This window comes from Macaca thibetana, chromosome 8, assembly GCF_024542745.1.
Source record: "Macaca thibetana thibetana isolate TM-01 chromosome 8, ASM2454274v1, whole genome shotgun sequence".
Lineage (NCBI taxonomy): Eukaryota > Metazoa > Chordata > Mammalia > Primates > Cercopithecidae > Macaca > Macaca thibetana.
This window is the reverse complement of record NC_065585.1, coordinates 51,186,271-51,194,032: the sequence shown is the minus strand read 5'-3', so window position 1 is coordinate 51,194,032 and position 7,762 is coordinate 51,186,271. Positions and strand designations below refer to the sequence as shown.

The 7,762-nt window shown below is 44.2% G+C and overlaps 1 pseudogene; it reads right to left on the bottom strand.

The window, feature by feature from the left end:
* Positions 1-3,110: 3,110 nt before the first annotated feature.
* LOC126960857 (proteasome subunit alpha type-2-like) lies at positions 3,111-6,636 on the bottom strand (annotated as a pseudogene).
* Between the last annotated feature and the right edge of the window lie 1,126 nt (positions 6,637-7,762).

Genomic DNA, 7,762 nt, shown 5'->3' with positions numbered 1-7,762 from the left:
TGGAAGAGTATGCTCGGTTATGTCCTTATCTGGTTGAATGTAGTTTTTATTTTTATTTTCTGTTTATTAAACAAAACACCTTATCCTTGTTGACATAGTCCCCTATGAAACAGAAAATTGAGGCCAGGCGCAGTGGCTCACATCTGTAATTCCAGCACTTTGGAAGGCCAAGGTGGGCAGATCACCTGAGGTCAGGAGTTCGAGACTAGCCTGGCCAACATAGTGAAACCCCGTCTTTATTAAAAATACAAAAATTAGCCAGGCCTGGTGATGCACACCTGTAATCCCAGCTACTCGGGAGACTGAGGCAGGAGAATCGCTTAAACCCAGAAGGCAGAGGTTGCAGTGAGCTGAGATCGTGGCATTGCACTCCAGCCTGGATGACAGAGCGAGACTCCATCTCAAAACAAACAAACAAACAAACAACAAAAAGGAAATAGCAAATTGAGTCTTTTTCTAAGTAGGAGTTACATAATTATGTCCAAGGTGCTCTATACACTGAGCTCTAATTGGGCTGCAGAACACGCCTACCAAATTGAAAGACTTCAGTTTTATTAACATTTTTCCTAATGGATATTCCCTCCCTACAATTTCTTAAAGGTATGACCCAGCAATTATCTAATTTTTAAAATAGTTTTAGTATTAATTGTTCTTTCTTTCCAGGAGAAGTAAACAATGACTTTACTTTTCCTGGACGTAAAGTCTCTTCTCTCACTTTAAATTTAAATAAATAAGTTTAAATTGTCAACATTTCCAGCAATGGAGATTTTTATGTTAAAAAGATAGGCATAAGAGTCTGTCTTTTTGATTGCTAAAAATAAAGTCTAGATTTGGGCATGAATGTATTTTAATTTCTAGGTGGAATGTGATTGATTATTCTCAGCGTGTTTAAAAATTTTAGGCTTTATTTCTATCATTTAGACAGACCCTAAGTGTTGATTGTAGAAAATTAGAAAATACACGTAAGCAAACATAATTAATAGATAATCAGAGTCAACAATTATCTTGCTATCCAGTGATAACAATTGTTTACAATTCCATGTAGATCAGGAGACAGTGTAGGAGAGTGGAATTAATAGTGGCTTACCCACTATTAATTAAACAAGTTTACCTGGATTTGTGTCTCAAGTTGACCACTTTCTGGAAACATTTTTACCCTTTGTTGCCTCATATTCCTCATCTATAAAATGGGGCTAACAGTGGTACTTTCTTCATGGGCTTTTTGTGAGGATTACATGGAATAATGTATATATGAAGGGCTTGGCAACAGACCAAAACGCTCTGGAAGCTTTTTTTTTTTTTTTTTGAGACAGAGTTTTGCTCTGTGTTGCCCAGGCTGGAGTGCAGTGGCACAATCTTGGCTCACTGCAAGCTCCGCCTCCCGCGTTCACGCCATTTTCCTGCCTCAGCCTCCTGAGTAGCTGGGACTACAGGTGCCCGTTGTATTTTTAGTAGAGACAGGGTTTCACCATGTAAGCCAGGATGGTCTCAATCGCCTGACCTCGTGATCCACCCGCCTCAGCCTCCCAAAGTGCTGGGATTACAGGTGTGAGCCACTGCACCTGGCCTATCCTTCCATATTTTTTGCTATGCATGTACACATTTAAAATAAAATCGGATTGTACCATGTATATTGATATGCAACCTGTTTTCCACTTACTAATGTATAACAAATATCTTTTAAAAACAATCACATAGTAATCTATTTTTTGGACATGCCAAAATACATTTAACCAATATTTATTTATTTTTTTGAGATGGAGTCTCACTCTGTTGCCCAGGCTGGAGTGCAGTGGTGCAATCTCGGCTCACAGCAACCTCCGCCTGCTGGGTTTAAGCAGTTTTCCTGCCTCAACCTCCCAAGTAGCTGAGACTACAGGTGTGCACCACCATGCCTGGCTAATTTTTTGTATTTTTAGTAGAGATGGGTTTTCACCATGCTGGCCAGGCTGGTCTTGAACTCCTGACCTTGTGATCTGCCCACCTCAACCTCCCAAAGTGCTGGGATTATAGGCGTGAGCCACTGTGCCCAGCCATGTCTTATTTTTTCAATGTTTTTATGTTAATATTTAGTTGTTGGGTTTCTTTTTTACTGAATTAGTTTTAATATTTAAAAAAATAGTAAGAATTTAAGTGATTGGATTTTGATTTTTTTTAATGCTTGTGCTCTTTTTCTTAGTAGCAGAGAGAATTTCCATTTTTTAGTGGAAGTTTACAAAATATGACCATATGATACTTCCGCTTTATAGAGTCTTTAAGTAGGCAGATTAATACTTTACAAACAAAAACTACCAGCCTGAGACCTAACCCCTGACCCTTCCTAGTTCATCTATTGCTGAGCGTCCTGCCCTGCCAAGACTCTCTCCCAGCTCCCTCCCACCCCATTTTTGCTGTCACTCGCTAACCCACTGCCTTTCTTATCTCTGGTCTGAAGAAGGAGCTGGTTATGTCGTCACATGCTTCCCAATGGGTCTAGGCTGTCATGCATCACTGCTCACAGCTTTGTCAGTGCAAGTTCAGCCAAGAAGTGATCTAATTCCAGAGCGAGTTGAACCACAAAGTCCCACAGAGGTAAGTAACCATGACCAACAGATTCATTTGGGCTGCCAGGTTCTTCTTTGTTTTTTGTTGGGGAGGGATTTATAGTTTATTATGACTTACAAGTGTCATTTTAAAAACATTAGTCCATTTAAACCACGTAGAAATAAGTTTCCAAAAAGTCTGAAAAACAAAACATATTTTAAACATGTTTTTTGTTTTTGTTTTTTTTTGAGATGGAGTCTCACTGTCGCCCAGACTGCAGTACAATGGCGTGATCTTGGCTCACTGCAACCTCCGCCTCCTGGGTTCAAGCAATTCTCCTGCCTCAGCCTCCAAAGTAGCTGGGATTACAAGTGTCTGCCACCAAGCCCAGCTAATTTTTGTATTTTTAGTAGAGACAGGGTTTCACCATGCTGGTCAGGCTGGTCTCAAACTCTTGACCTCAGGTGATCCACCCGCCTTGGCCTCCAAAAGTGCTGGGATTACAGGCATGAGCCACTGCGTCTGGCCATAAACATGTTTAAGTAGATAGATTATCTGAAATTCCAGATTGTTCAGTCATTTCATTATTATGCTGTGGCAGCCAGGTAATCCTTAACTTCAGTTGGAGTAATCCTCCCAAATCAGCTTCATTGCCGATTCCAACTTCTATGTTATCCTCTGTCATTTGCCCTTCAGAGCTTTCCTTGAGGGTTAAGATGGCTGTGTTGACAAAAAGAATCAAACTATAAAATAGTAAAATATTTGAAGAGATTTGTTCTGAGATTTAGTCTGAGATTTATTCTGAGTGACCAGGACCCATGACACAGCCCTAGGAGGTCCTGAGAATATGTACCCAGGGTGCAGCTTGGTTTTATACATTTTAGGGAGACATGAGACTTCAGTCAAATACCTTTAAGAAATACTTTGGTTTGGTCCAGAAAGGCAGGACAACTTGAAGGTTGGGGTGATGGGCTTCCAGTTATAGGTAGATTTAAAATTTTCTGGTTGACAAGTGGTTGAGTTTATCTAAAGACCTGGGATCAATAGAAACGAAGTGTCTGGGTTGTAGAAGAGGTTGTGGAGACCAAAGTTATATCATGCAGATGAAGCCTCCAGGAAGTAGGCTTCAGAAAGAATAGACTCTAAATGCTTCTTATCAAACTTAGGGTCTGTGTTGATGTTAATGCCACAGAGGTGTAATGAGGCCTGTCCAACTGACTTTCCATCATGGCCTGAAGCAATCTTTCAGGTTAGGAGTGCCCTGACAGAGGAAGAAGTCCAATCAGATGGTTGGGGAGGCCTCAAATTTTGATTTTTGGTTTACAGCTGTATGAATGCATCTTCAAGCTCCAGATCTTCATTGTATCTTTTCTCAGCATTTTCCCCTTCACATAGTTCTTTGCTGTTGTTTTCCAGCAAAGTAAGCTCTGGATGGATCTGACTGAAATAAACATGGTCATCCCTCCTTCAACTACAGATAAATCAATTCCAAATGGACAAACACCACTTGACTGAGTGTATTCTTGGGTTACAGAGATTACACTCTGTACCAGCCAAGCTATGGGAATGGGTTCTTGGTGATGTAGGATTTTTCTTCTTGGTCACTTTGCAGGCCAGGGGATCCCCAGCTGGTGACACCCCTCCCGGCCCTCACTCGGCCACACTGGTGCGTCCCAGCTTGCCTGTGTTACAGCTTGTACCTGTGTTCAGCAGTTCTCGAGCTCTTGTACTGCTCCCAAGAAGAATGAGGAGATGCTGATATTGAAGGGTGAGGAGGGTGGAAAAAAATTTTATTGAGTGGTGGAACAGCTCCCAGTGGAGAGGGGATGCTGGGGGTTGGTCTCCCACCTCACAGTCAGGTGGTTCTCTCCTCCCTGCGTGGCTGGGTCCAGGGCTTTTTGTGGGCTCGGAATAGGGGTGGGGCATACTATAGGTAGTATTGGAAAAGGCAACATTCAATTGGTTAAAAAGCATTATTCAGAAAGAATCAATTGGGAAAGGGCAGGCAAACAGGAACAGAAGTTGTCACTCAGTCTCAGGTTTAATCCAGGGCCAGCAGTCTGTGCTTTCAGCCTTCAGGCTGTTTTTGGCTTGAAGATGGGGTTTTACTGGGGTTTGTATCCCCAGGCCCTGGTGACCTCAGCAGGGTGCCACCCATGGGTGCCAATGTGGCTTTCACCCATGTTAACAGGGAGGCCTAGAGGGTAGGAATTATCTGCATTCACCTATACCCTGTCCTGTCCTCCCTCCTCTTGGTAACCTCATCTATTCCATGGATGCTAGCATGACCTTTATCCATGAAATGGGTGGGGGCAGCTAACCAGCAGGAATTAGTCATGCTCACCTGCGCTGTGCCCCTCGACTTCTGTTATTGCCTGCCTTTGGATCCCTCTGATGTAGTTTTCCTTTCTAGGAATTCAACCTGAAGCTCCAAATTGAGTTTGGGGCAAGTTCGCCTCAGGAGGGTTCATGGACGCATTAAGTTAAGTCCTAGGTGGCCTTCGCCAGACTGCAGCCAGCAGCCAGCAGGGCTGCTCCTTCACTGCTTCCTGATCGTAAGCCCAATGCTAAGGTGAAACCTGGAACTGGGTCCTCCTCAAACAAGGGAGTGAAAGGGAGAATTGGGGTCCTGGCCTAGTAAGATGCCTTTCAAAAGGAAAAAAATCCTCTAGCATAGAAAAAGCTCCCTGTATTTGCAGGACTGTGTTAACTCCTGACATGGTGGAGAAAAGAAAAAGCGCAGGGTGGGGAAGGTGCCTGGGGTAAAAAGCCTCTTGATCTATGCAATTGGGCTTCCTCCAAAAGGGAGAGAAACTCTTAATCTGTGCTTCCTCTTTGCCTCTAAGAATAGACAGAAACTGCATTGTTCTCAATTGCATATCTGATGGCTGGGCCAAATGCTCTTTCCACCCAGTAATATCTCTGTAGTTTGCAACAACACCCTTAACATTGTAAGGCAGACAGTGCCATGACAACTGTGAAAAAAGAAGGAAAATGCTGTAGGAAAGACTGGATTGGAACAAGGCCGACATTCCCAACCCCAGAGATGATGGAGATGGGCGTGTTGGGGTCCTCTCCAGCATCCTGTCCTCTTAGTTGTGCCATTGCTCTTAATTGGCTCACTAGAGGTTTGGTGCTTCGTCTGCCTTCAGAAATGAGTCTTAATACAAGAAGCCTCGGAAAAAAGTGAAGTGTCTACATCCGCATTTACTCACCCTTCAGGTATCCTGGGTGATTCCCCAAAATGATGTAGGATTTTTCTTTTCAGTCACTTTGCAAGCCAGGAACCCCTGGCTGGTGATGCCCCACCCGGGCCTTGCTCAGCCACGCTGGCATGCCCCAGCTCGCCTGTGTTATAGCTTGTACCTGCATTTGGCAGTTCCTGAGCTTTTGTAATGTGCCCAAGGAGAGGGGAGAATCATTATATTGAGCAACTGAACAGCTCTCAGTGGAGAGGAGATGCGGTAGGTGGTCCCCCAACCCTGCAGTCAGGTGGTTCTGTCCTCCCCACATGGCCAGGTCCAAGGCTTTTTCTGAGTTCAGAATAGGGGTGGGGCAGGCCATAGGTAGTATTGGAAAAGGCAACATTCGATTGGTTAAAAGACATTATTCAGAAAGAATCAATTGGGAAAGGGCAAGCAAGCAAGAACAGAAGTTTTTACTCTGAGTTGTGGGTTTCATCTGGGACCAGCAGTCTGGTCTGTCAACCTTCAGGCTGTTTTTGGCTTGAAGATGGGGTTTCACTGGGGACCTGCCCCTATCTGCCTAGGCATTTGGCTGCTTCCTGTCGTTATCATTGGTACACAGATATTATAGTATTGCTGAGCTAGTTTTTGAATTCTATGCACAAGCACTCTGATCTGGATCCATGCCACTGTACACCAACCCGCTAAGCTTGGTAATGGGTTCTACTTTGTGTGCACTTTGCTCATCATACAGAATGGATTTCTGTTTCTTCTCAGTGCTAATACCACACCATTTGCAGCTTTAATTCCCACTGAAGGGGCTCCTCCCACTACAGCAGCTAAAGCATATTCAGTCTGGACAAGTGTACAAGATGGGCTGAGTGTAGTCAGCGAGAAGCTGTACCTGTGCTCTGCCATCTTTACCTGGAGAGCCAAAGCACATCCCCTCACTTTTCTTCTCTGGCTCCTAACCTGACTTTAACTGTGTTTTCCTTCTGTGCCTCTGTGCAAAATACCAAACACAAGTACTGGAGATCCAATTCCAGAGTGACAATGTGAGAAGTTTCTCGGACCTGCTTCCCAATGAAACATCAGTAATTGGTGAAAATTATTAGGAAAAAAACCCCAACACTTAGAGTCCCTGGAGATTGTCCAGAGGACATACAGCAAATGAATAAATATTTATTCAAGTAAATCTCCTAAATTTTGGACAGTGAGAATCTGCGACACTTGATCTGCTCCCTGCCTTCTGCTACCCTCAAACTCCATGTGATGGAAGATAAACTGCAGGTTGGGTGGCCAAGAATATGGAGTCACCTCCTATCACCTCAGCTCCCAGTCTCTCTTCCAGACTTCAGGCTGCCAGCATTTCTCTCGTCTCCTTCTCCGTGTGGCAGAGGCTAAATTCTCAGTGAGTACAGCCAAAGAGCTGGGGACTCCTGTCCTTCACTCAGCTCTCTACTGCTACCCTAGACATGACAGGTTGAAAACACTAGGCCACAATTGCTTTTGCCCTGGCTTGCTTTTAGGGGCCCAGGGAGAGCAGGCCATAAGAAGAGAGAGCTCTGGCTGGGAATAATGGCTTATGCCAGCACTCCTAGCACTTTGGGAGGCTGAAGCAGGCAGATCGCTTGAGCTTAGGAGTTCAAGCCCAGCCTGGGCAACATGGCAAAACCCTGCCTCTACAAAAAATAGAAAAAAATTTAGCCGGGTGTGGTGGTGCCTGTAGTCCCAGCTACTTGAGGGGCTGAGGTGGGAGGATTGCTTGAGCCCAGGAGGTCAAAGCTGCAGTGAGCTGAAATCACACCACTGCACTGCATCCTAGGTGACAAAGTAAGACCTGGACTCTAAATAAATAAATAAGAGAGCATGAGCTCTGAGCTATCTCTAAATAAATTGACTTTATCTTAAGCAAAATGTGAGGACGTTGATGCCTGAGGGCTCTCTGGAAAACAATGGAAGTTAAGGTGATAAGCAATTAAGAGGAGGTTGGTAGCCCCAGGTGAGCTATGAGCTAACACAGGTCAGCTGATTTACCAAAGACACAAGTGAGG